The sequence below is a fragment of the Monopterus albus genome, unplaced genomic scaffold (assembly GCF_001952655.1).
Source record: "Monopterus albus unplaced genomic scaffold, M_albus_1.0 scaffold30.1, whole genome shotgun sequence".
Taxonomy (NCBI): domain Eukaryota; kingdom Metazoa; phylum Chordata; class Actinopteri; order Synbranchiformes; family Synbranchidae; genus Monopterus; species Monopterus albus.
In genome coordinates this window covers 566,429-578,934 of record NW_018127910.1, presented here as the reverse complement: position 1 = coordinate 578,934, position 12,506 = coordinate 566,429, and positions in this window count along the sequence as shown.

The following is a 12,506-nucleotide window of genomic DNA, read 5'->3' as shown; positions in this document are numbered from 1 at the left end:
AACATCAGAATCCCCCTTAGTCGTGAATCATCAAATTAAGATCCAAATTAGGCTCGTTGTCGTCGTTGTTCAGTCTGCTGAGCTGTCAGGTTTAGATTCAACCTTCCACCCTGAATTCTTCCACCCTAAATAATAAATGGAAGTACTTTCAACAATCTCACAAAAAAGCAAAAATACACAAATGCACTTTGTGTAGCAATCAATACTTTTCATCCTCCCTGGACTATCAGTGCCAACTTCGTACATATTTTAAAACTGATCACAAATATGACTTTTGTTGTTTAAAAAACGGCTTAATAGTTTATTAAAACATCTGGGCACTGGAGTTTTTTTTAAACAAACATTATTCAAACAGGACTAAACAGTGCATAAGTTGGGGACTATTTTCACTTGTGGATTAATACATATTTGGTGCTCCACTGATATTTACCCCAGCAGATCAGTGTGTGTATTCAACTCAAAATAAACCACAGTGCCCATGTAGCCATGATGAAACATGTCACCCAGGGCACCCACTGAGCTTTAATAGTTTTTGAACAGCAGTGGAGATCAGCGATACAGAGGAATCAGGCTTTAGCTACACAAACAATATTTGTCAACAGTTCAGATCTTCATCATCCTGAAAGAAGGATTCTTTTTCTTTAAGACAGCACAAAAACACAAGATAAGCATAATAAAAACAGAATTAAACAGCCAAAGAGACAAAGTGCAGGTAGTCTAGCCATCATACACAGTAGACCACAATAAAAGAAACATTTGATTAAAGTAAAGAAAAACTGCAAAATGAAGAATATGGATAAGGTAAAGAGCTAACAGGAAACAAATAGGCTGTTTATTGTATTGTAAATTAGAGTTAAAAGCATTTAGTGAAACTGTCAGATAGCAAGTGAAAATGATTTCACTTGCTATCTGCTATTCCCAAAACAACACATCATGGAGAAGGTCAGGACTGGTTCTGTGGATCTGTAAAATAACTCCATCCATATGCTACATATCTCTCTGTCAAGATTAAAAATATTGAACCTTCACAGAAAGCACAGCCTTTCTTTCTTGTCCTTTCTTGCTTAGCAGGATTAATTTATTGCTGGTTTCTCTTCATGAGATTTGTTGACAATGAGAAAAATCAGTTGAAGTTTCACTCGTCAGCAGATCTGGGAGCAGTCCAACTGCACCACCAACTGCCAGCCTGTGTATGATAGCAGATTGAGTTTAACAAGCCAGATGGGTTGTAATTGTCTGATCAATCCAATGTTTGTGAGCTTTTATGCCTTTTATTACGGTTTGTTTTCCTTACGTGCTATTTCCTCTGCTGATTTGCCTTCCCTTGGGGAGTGTCTGTGTCAGAAACACTTCTGATGCCTGACCAGTGTTGTGGACTCATACTGTGTCCTGTCTGAGTTGGGCAGCACCTGACTGAGCAGCATTATCTTCCAAGTCTGTCGGCCATGTCGCTGCAGTTTCACTCTTCACCTTTTCAGAGCGCTTGTCTACCACAGCGATGTATGATTAACGCTGCCCTGCTTTCCTCTGTGCAGGGGTTAGTGAAGGCTTTCCTCTTTGCATTTCTGAGTAAAACATTTGTTTAGACATTTTTAAATGTTACTTGCTTCTGCTGAAGCACTTGAATTCTCTTAGCTGTTTAAAACTCATAAGGATCAGCCTTTGCTCTTTTCCTTCACTTTAGATTAAGATATTCATGCACCTGACGTCTCAAGCTGCTTCTCTTCTTTTTAAAAAAATATACAGATGTGTCTTACTCAGAACTTTTCTGAGACATGGCCTTATATTGCAGGCATTGTTATTTCCATGCCACGTGTAACAGCAGGCACTTTTTCCAATCATAACTTAAGAGTTGGTCCCTGTACAGATGTGAAGAGGTTAACCCTTCACTTTTGGAAGCTGTTGACTGGTTTTCTTGCCTCTCTTTTACTATATCACAGTAATTGAGACTCTTTTATGGCACTTTTGTTTCCTTTCCTAGATATGTAATGCACTGGATAGATCCTCAACAAGCTCAATCACAGAGAACTAATTTGACTGTATTGTTTGACAAGTGTTCCTTACAGCTTGGTGTGTGTAAGATGCAATCCAAGAACAATTATGCCATTTTCTGAGAACAGTATGGGGCAGGTAACAACCATTGTAGATTTTCACAGGTTAAATGTAATGACCACTCTAAGTGCTGAATTTCAGTTTAAAGTCTTTTTTTTTTTATATTCAAAACTGACTGCTGTTGTCAGGGCAAGAAAAGACAGTAACATTCTGAGATTTTACAGTATATACACTCGTGTCCTCAACACTCGTTGAACTTTGTTTTCCTTCTTTTGTTTTTAATTCTTCTTTAAAAACTTATAGCCCTGTGACTGTCAGGCACCTGAAAAGAGTCATTTTCATACATGGTGAGGAATTAATTCTAATTCTGCAGCACATCAGGTACCCAATCTTTAAAAGTGGTAAGTAAAGGACCCTGAAGGTGCACTGGCATTTGGGAGGTAGTGAAGTAGCTCAAGGTTGCAGAGGAATGGAGCCTGAGCCACGTCTTTCAAGCCCCTGTTGGGGGTCTAAATTTTTATCATCCTCGATATTTGTTCTCTGGCAAATTAACAGCCTTCCTTGTGCCATTCAGTTTCCTTTCTGAAGACAAGGCTTAAATTTTGTCTAACTGCCTGAATTTACTACTCTTCTGTTTTTCACACGACAGAATCAATACCAGGACTGAAGAAGAGAGGATAAAAATTTATGGTATCTTGCAATTTAATGGTTGAAAAGATGCAATTTGAAAGATCATAAATTGTGAAGGAGCTTATGCTTCATTGCACTTGATTCAGTGCTTGCTGTTAGAACTTGATTTGCGAGTGTCTGCAAAGTGTGATTAACGAGGCGATCAATGTGCAGTGCAGCACGCTATGGCACTCCTAATGCTCTTCATTAGAATAAATAAAATAAATTGACTGCAGCTCTATGAAAACTCTGTAATGGTTAAAAATCAAAGAATGTCATCCCCCAGCCACGATTTAGCTTCTCTCAGCCTGCATCCACCTTGATCACATTATCCTGACAGCCTTGTCTGTGAACCTGCAGGGGCCCTGAGACGAGCTCACGGCGAGGGAAGTGAAAGGAAGTGGTATGTCGGCGGGGGCCGCAGGCTATTGCTTAGCTGACGGGTAATCATAAATCGGAGGGCTTTTGTGCTGCAAGTGTTGGGAGAAATGCAGTTTGTGAAGTATTAATGCATGAAATAACATTTCAGGCTGATAAACGGTTCACAGAATGGTCAGTCCGCACAGATTGTTCTTCCCTCTGTCTTTCTCATGAAGGAATATTGTTTATAATAACATTTACCAGGAGGATTTATTCCACCTCATCTCATGTTTTCTTGCCAGACAGATAGATATTGCTGCTGTGAAGGAGGAGTGTCAGATTCAGATGTAATGTTCACTCCTCCTGCCTGTCCTCTTCGGATTATTGTCTTTTCAGATCCGACTATGTTGAATTAGTCACAATATGAGCTGTCATGCAGTCACTTAACTTGGCCAAGCAATTGATTCCTTGCTTTGTCTCTCCTGTAGCTGTTATAATCAATTAATTATAGGTAACTGGGCAACAAAACATATTTGTAAATGAGTTGGTATTGATATTTTCATCCTTCTCTATTAAAAGCAAAGTATCGACTCAAAGGTTTATGTTATGTGTCATGTTGACTCTTTGTCTAAGCTATTACTGAGGATATATGAAACACACAGCTACAGCTGCATGAGTGAACATCCAACACGATGCACAGCAATGACAGTGATGTTGTATGTGTCAGCTAAAGCAAATATGACGTTCATGACATCAGAACAGCCACAAAAAAAGGAAGTTATAATTCATCCTGTCAGGGAATATATTTGTTTACGTCTGTGTCTGCATATGCAGTTTTTTCTGTTACACTTTCATATTGCTGTTTGTGTGCAGTTGCAGGCTCGTAGCTGCTGATGAGATGTGGCTCTGTGCAGGGAGAAGACAGGGTACCCGATGGAGCGGCCAGCGGCCCGGCCTGCTGTTGTCTTTGCAACTCCTTTGTGCTGCTGCTGTAGGGTGAGACACCTCCTGCCACCCAGTCCAACCTTTATAAGCTGTCTGCCCATTAAACATGACCTGAGTACCCATTTACATGGCAACATTTAATTGCAAACTGCTGATGTACTAGTCGTAATAGACTAAGTGCTGGCTCCTAGTGTGACTACATGAACTATGTATGAACTGCAAAACTTCCCTTCTTCCCGTGACTCATTATTGTAATCATCTGAGAACTCACACTTAGTGATCTAATCATGTTATGTTTGTGTAATTCACTACTGTTATACATTACAGATAATTGTATTTCTTACAGATCTTTCTATCAATGAACTTTTAATTGGTTTACAAAAAAAAAGCTGTAATTATTTAATTTTTAGGTAAATGTAAGATTAAAATATTTTATTTTAGTTAAATTCCCTTTTGGGGAAATCATTGGAGGTGATGTTAACAGAAAGGAAATATTCTACTATGTATTACAGTCTTTGTAGGCTCAGTGTGGCACCGCTACCGCCAGCATATGTGATTTAGTTCCTGTAGAAATCAGCCATGTTAAAAGTGTATAAATGTATAATACTTTATTGTCAGTGTTCAGGTTGGGCCCCACAATGAGTAAGTCAGCTTTAAATATCCCATTAAATCCTGACTATGCTTTCTACCACAGGCCAGAGTTAACAGAGCAGGATGTAGAATAAAGTAGCAGTAGTAAGTTATAGCCTGCTAGGAAACAACTGTCTCATTTTTCATTCTCTATCCCTGCAACAAACACCATAGATGTAAAGAGGGTTTCAACTTTTTATTTTATTTTTTTTTATTTTTTTGGTGTGGATGTTATTAAATGTTATTAAAATCACTAAATATTGTTATATTTACACTTATGCTAATAAATAAAATCCATCCTGTCTGGTGGGTTTCCAGGTTCTTACAACAGGTTTGTCTAATATTAAATGTAGGAGCTGGTACTGTTGGCATATCGCTTTAAAAGACTTTTTAATTGTTTTTAATCACTGTGTTTATCAAAAAAAGACTACAAAACATTGCTTTAATAGTGAAACTTTCTAAACTACATTTTGACAGATTCACATCAGTTTCACCAGGACATTGTCACTTTCTGATGTAACTTCTTTTCCAGCCTCTGTCTTCAGGGTTGAAGGCCAGTTCCACTGTGTCTGTAAAAGAAAACTGTAAAACTCTACTCATTCATTATTTTAGGACACCTCCACCAAAACTTTCTCCTTATTTTCCACTTGATTTTACAGGCAAACATTTGATCATTACTAACCCACTCTGACTATATAATATGAACGGCACTGATTACTTTTTATTTTCTTGAATAGAACAGAGTTGACTGTGAGCCTTGTGTGGATGGTCAGCGACCAGGTGGTCGGTCTCTGCAGGGTTTCCTTTTCCAACCTAGGGACTGTTTTAGCCCTCCATGATGGGAGGTTCCTTTCTTGTCCCCTGTTTACTTGAGATTTCTGCAGCAACTGCGGGTCAGACCCTAGACATGGTGGCCACTGATATATTCCATGAGAGAGCACCGGATACCCTAAAGTAATTATTGCAGCATCCTGAATTTTTTGTTTTGTTTTTGTTCTCTTGATGATTTCCCTGGGTATCTCTTTTCAAATGGAGGACAATGTGGACAATCATTTCTAGATTTCCCACCATCAGCCAGAATACTGCTAATAATCGAAGAAGGCCTTTGTCTGAAAGGTAAACTGTAACCAAGCACATCCAAATGGGAAGGGTCAGCGCTGAAACAAAACAGATCAAGTTTTTTTTGTTTTGAACCTGTTTTTAGAGCAGGCTGCATGCGTGTGTCTGTGAACAGCAGACAGCACATTATATTTGTACAGACTGCTTCAAGATTGTGCTAATCTGCTCACACGAGATAAACAGATGTTGACCAGGTGTGTTTTTTAGTAAATCATGTCACAATAAAATTTATATGAGACCAGTTTGTTTGACCAGTAAACATGCACACAACCCAGAGCGTGGTACAGACAACTGCATGCACGTCTCTTTACAATTGTAGTTTAGTATATCCAGAGGTGAAAAGTAAGTTTACTCAGGTACTGTTCATCTCTCAGGTATCTGTATTTTACTTAAGTATTTTCAACTTTTACTTCACTAAATTTCAGAGGCAAGTATTGTGCTTTTTAATCTACTAACTTTAGTTATTACTTACTTTTCAAAATCAGATTAGTAATATAACATTCTCTATAATCATAAGACTTTATTGATCCATGGTGGGAAATTCACAAGCTACCCATTCAATCCAGTTCAAATTATATATAACTAGCTCCCACTTTAACAGCTGCAACATTAAATGTGATACTTTAAATACATTTTGATGCTAATACTTTTGCATTTTAACTTAAGTAACATTTTTATGCAGGTCTTTTACTTGTAACAGAGTGTTCTTACACTGTGGTATTGCTGCTTTTATTTAAGTAAAGAATCTGAGCACTTGTTCCACCGCTGGATATGTGCACCAGCAGGGGTGGAAGAATTATTTAGATCATTTATGTACCTAAGTAAACTTGGTGATATCACAGTGTACAAATATTCAATTACAAGTATAAGACCGGTACTGAGAACGTTTTTCAGCAAAATATTCCTCAAACATCAAAAGAAACGTTCTCGGTATATAAAAAATGTTTTATTGTTGAATTATTATTATTATGAATGTTTTAAGCATAATTTACTTTTTTGTATAATTGTAACTTGAGCAGACTATGTGTACCTTCCACCTTTACATATGAGGGACTCAAAAAGTTTCAGCAGTATTTTTAAAAATGTGAGTTTCCCTCTGATTGATTAGATGTTGGTTTCTTGAGTCCATATTAGCTTCCTTTTTACCTGATAACATAGTTTTAGCACAGAGCACGATGGAGTTTTTGTGATCTGTGCCTAATTCCCCGTTGCACATTTTCTTCTGCGTCTTATAGCTCCCACTGTTCTCCTCAGTGCTGAGGGCTGAAGCAGCACCCGTCCATTACTTGCAGCTACATAACAGAGGGATGAATATTGTTGTGTAAAATCATTGCTTTGCAACTTTAACAACACACTCCTCATCACGTTGGAGCATAAGGAGCTGGGAGGGGGCACAGGGCAGCCGAGCTGTGAATAGGCCTCATCAGTGAGGGTGAGGGTTCAGATCCTTATATTAGTTATACAGGAGTCACCCTCCCCGACCTAAGGCAAATAAGCCACTTAACGCAATTATTTGCAATCACTAAAGGTGATATTCATTATGAAAGAATTTTTCCTTCTTACCTCGACATAATTTCCTATTGTTCGTGTGAAAATGGCAACCAAAAGAGCATTTTAAGTGTTCCAGTGGAGAGAGAGAGAGGGTATCTTTCTTTTTCTAATCCTTTAAAGTCTGAGTAAACTTTCAAATTGTGTGCTAAAACTGAGCCTTATTGTGCACTGACCCTCACCGGGAGAGAAAATGGCAGGCTTCTGGAGCACAGTGTATTGGGCTGATTTGTAAATACAAGCTTTTGAAATGCAGCACAATACTCCATCATGAATATTTCAGCTGTAGCACATTTCACGCTATTATAATACTTGGACTGTTTTTATTAACCTTATCAGTAGGCATTGTGGTCGCGGACATTTTATCTCTGCCATCCACTCTGATACCTGGCATCTATACATGTGAAATCACAGAGAGGGAAGTGTCTCCCTCACACAAAGTAGCACCAGCAGTTCTGCGAACAGAGAAAGCAGATGAACAATTACTCCAAACTTTCCCTCTAGTGTTTATCTCTACATCTGTCTTTGTTTGATTACAGTTTCAAGAACAGAAGCCTCACTCTCTTTAGCCTCCTATCTGTGTGGGGCGTAATATGCTATTTGGTAACGCAAACCAAATATCTGACTAATTAGCAGTTCCCTCACGTTGCTATATGTTTTTTCGCTCTGCATATTTCTGCCTTCCAGATAGTAATGCAATTAAGCACAGCAATTTTTTTCCCTTCACAAAATTGCTTAAGTAGATGTAATTAGGGAGAGAATGTTTTGATGAGGAGAACAGAACTTATGGCATATATCCATAAACCTCCCAGTCTAAGGGTTTGTGGATATATTCCATAGGTTCTGCAACATCATACAGTAGCTATAAGAAGTGTGTATTTGTAACATTCTGTGGTGTTTGTCATTTAAAGAATAGGTTCCCACTTTTTAAAGCTATTTTAATACAATACTCACATGCCCTCATATTGATTAAAAGTATTATTCATTGCTGTAGTTGTCCCTGTTTTGTGTAGAAACACACTCTAACAATCAGTTGATGCTAATATGAGTTTTAGTCATTTTAGTGTAAAATCCTTTGTTTTCCTGGACGGTGTTTCTGTGCCGAGCCACAGGAAGCCACAGTGACAAACATGGGGGGGGGTTTTCCCACTAAAATTACTGTAATTTCGACAAATACTGTACCATGTGACCTCTAAAGCCTCCTGTTTACTTTGGTTAAAAATTGGGAAGCATTTTTGCCCAAAAAGAAGACTGTGGATTTTGTGTCCCATCTCTTATATACTGTAAAAGTAACATTAGGAGTAGATCTATTCATAGCCAGTATGCACAGGAGCAATGATACTGACCAGAACAGTTTTAACGTACTCTTACATAGGGTTTCTTTAAATGTTAAGTATCGGCACTCAGATATTTACACTAAGTATTGCATGTAGATTTATCTTTCTGAAGTACTACTGTGTATCTCATTATACTTTATATAAGACATTCCTTGGTACTGTGCTATTCAAACTACTATGAAAACCTTTCATTTAGTGAAGGAGTGACTGAACCAATCCCTGCTCCCATTAAACGGCACATACTGAGCTGATAGTCTGAAAACTTGTGGTGGCATGCGCATCTGTGTGAAAACTGGTGGCAGCATGATGCGTCACAATCGCCTCTGATCAGTTACAATGGAAATAAATAATTCATGCTGGAGGAAATGAGTCTAATTAGCAGGCAGTTTGGGTCCTTTGATAAAACTGAGGACTAATTCTATGAAGGGCTGGAAGCTCTGTCATCAGTCAGCCCTGAACAGATTAGCATCTATTATGAATGAGGGACGAGCACCCTGGTGAAACCAAGTGTGTCCAAGAGACAAACTTAATAACTCCTGTGATGGGACAAACTTCCCTGCACCCTCCACCCCCATTCCCTCCACAGCAACACACATATCCACCCTCCTTTCTCTCTCTTTCATCCCTCCACGTGCTCCCTTCCTGCAGGTCTATTGTGTGCAGGTAGAAACATGCCGCTGCACTGGAGAGACTCGCCCCTCTGTCCATCATGCTGACAGCCGTGGAAATACATTTGCCATGCTGCATTAAGGAGCATCCACAGTGTGTAACACCACTGTTAAATACAAAAGAAATCTGGGACACCTTCTCCCTGCCCATTCCCTATGTCCTTGCACCAAAGCCCCAGCTTTTAAAGATAAATATCACTTCATTTGTTGTGCATTATTTCCTCACAGGATTTGTATTAACAAGTTCTGAAGAATGAAAAGCAGTTTTAAAAAAAATCTATGTGATGTAGATGTGAAGTTTGTGAAGCAAAACGATGCCACGTCTCTCTCTCTCTCTCTCTCTCTCTCTCTTTCTTTCCTGCAAGAACAACACAATTGAGCCCAATTAGAACTGAGTGCAGAGCCGCTGTGACAAGCAAAGGTCCCGGTATCAGGGGGGACAAACGTGGGCGGGGTGGACCTGTCAGCACTACATTGAGAGGAGATAACAATAAATAGCTAATAATGACACTTAATGAGCTTGATTAAGTTGATTTGTTGTGGAAAAAGTGCAGCAAATGGTGGATGTAGGCGATGTGATGAGAGATTCATTTTAATAGATAGGAAACTGTGTTGGGGCTTTGCTGCTGCACAATGGGGCTGCAAAGGGAGAAGAAGGTACAAAGGGCTGCTGAATGGATTCTCACGAGACATGTTTGAGATAATTAGATAAATTCCACACTAACATACATTATTCACTCAAGGACATGATGAACATGTTACACTTCTCGGCATACAGAGGGTTTCATATAGCCTATTTTCAAGAAACGGCTGGTCTGATTATTTTCAACGTACATGTTTCCAACAAGTGCAATATGTTCATACAGTATATGAATATCGTTAAATGCTATTATGGGAGCAGTAATGACTGCCAGATAATTATCCCTCCCACTCAGACTTGACTGCTGCTGAATTTCTCTCATTTCACCACATAATTGTCTATGATTGAATTGGAAATTTTATATACTACTCTGTTCTTTCCGGCTGAGTTGACTTTCCACAGTGATGGTGGAGGTTATCACGGGCCCTACAAGTCCCCCGAATTGCCCTGTAAACAACATGCGATAGTGAACAAAGTTTGCCTGGCTTTCAGTATGCCTCTCCCCAATTTTCCCTCGAAAGCGAGAGAAAGTCAGATGAAGGGAAGTTTAATTAAGTAAGAACCTGTTGAGGAAGATTTCCAATCATGGTCTTCAGAATGAGTGCATTCAACGTATTCATCTCCAGGCGATATGCTCTCTCTTTATCCAAGTGTGCGCTGGAGTTCTCTAGAGGGACCCCAGTTAATTGAATACATTAAACTAGAGCGCCGGAGGCTTTATTTATTTTTCTACTTTAGTCAGACTTGTTTAAAGGAGACCAACTGCTGATGTTTGGCCCCTTCTAGAGTTTAAATGGTCTCTACACTGGGAGTGGCGTGCAGAAGTAGTGGTTTGAGAAGACATTTGATGTAATCCACAGCCTTATTTATTCACTGAACCCCTGAGTGAGCTTATGCATTTGGCATTCATTCAAATGTGCATCTTGGCCTCCAGGCCTGTGTCCTATTATGTATCTATGCTTAGTACCCTCTGCATGAACCTATTAAGGTTTCATTTTGTTCCCCCTAATGCTTGTCTGATGCTGCTGCATTCTTTCTTCCTGACAACTTTTAACGACAAGTTGTGCCACACTCTTTTCCAACACAAGACAACTTGACATTATTTTCATGATTGCTTTAACTATGGCAACTCATGCTTCATTCATGCATAAACTGACGTTACACATATGACAGATTTCCTATAGTTGTGGCTCATTTGTGCCTATTTTACCAGTGGTGGAAGAAGTATTCAGATTCTTTACTTAAGTAAAAGTAGTAATATCACATTGTAAAAGTACTCTGTTACAAGAAAAGGTCCTGCATAAAAATGTTACTTAAGTAAAAGTGCAAAGGTATTTGCGTATACTTGTATAAATATATACTTAAAGTACTTATCATGCAGAATGGCACATTTCACATTAATGTATATTATTGGATTAAATTTACTGTGTTCTTCACATTTAATGCTGCAGCTGGTAAAGGCAGAGCTAATTATAGCTACCTTATATGCTTATAATTTGAATGACTTTACCAACTGCTGGGTAGCTTATGAATTTCCTAACAGGGATCAATAAGTTCTTTTGATTATAGTGTATGTTGCATGATTAATCAAATTCTGAAAAGTAACTAGTAACTAAAGTTATCAAATAAATGTAATGGAGTGAAAAGTACAATTTTGCCTCTGAAATGTAGTGAAGTCAAAGTATGAAGTAGCAGAAAATGAAAATACTCAAGTAAAGTATTCATATCACACCTGCCTTTTGGACACACTGTGATTTTGTGTGAAACACATTCTCCCATGTTGTAGTTGTGTGGATTTCTAATCTACCATTTGCCTCTGACATTGTTTGCTTTAAAACAACGTCACCTTTAGGTAGAAATTAAACTTTGACATACAAATCCTTAAACCTCATGAACAAACAACTGTACACATTTTATGTAGATTTTTTTAATGAAGACCTGTGTTTATTTTGTCTGTTTATTTAGAAATAATGCTTATTTCCAAATGCAAGAACTTTGAGACCTTTAATTCAGATGTTAGTTTTCTCATTAGTGCATAGATACTATCTAAAGGAAGAGGGATGTGATTCTGCTACACATCAACCAAGTGTTTCAAAGCAAATATATAAGAAGCTGTGAGTACATGACTTTCAATTACATTTTACACAGTAAAAACCGAACCTGAGCCTGAATGGGTCAGAGGGAGCGTGGCGCTGACGGAGCCGATTCTTTAACAAGCAGCTTGACTGGTGGACCTCTGGGTATTAACATCATGTGATGTGTGAAATCCAGACTGTGGCTTTCTCCCCAGAGGGCACAGAGATCAGGTCCCTGGGCAATTCTCATTAGTCAACATGCTCTTCACCTCCATCGTCACATTTATCACAACAACGCAGAAACCTTACTTGCACAAGCACATTATATGCTCATTAATAACCTGGTACTACATTCATCTTGCTGGAAGAAAATTAATTTCCTTGCTGTGGTGCATTTGTTCATTTAGACCAATTGTCAAAAACCTTATTCTTTGTTTTACTGAGCAGGAACTACTGAATGCCT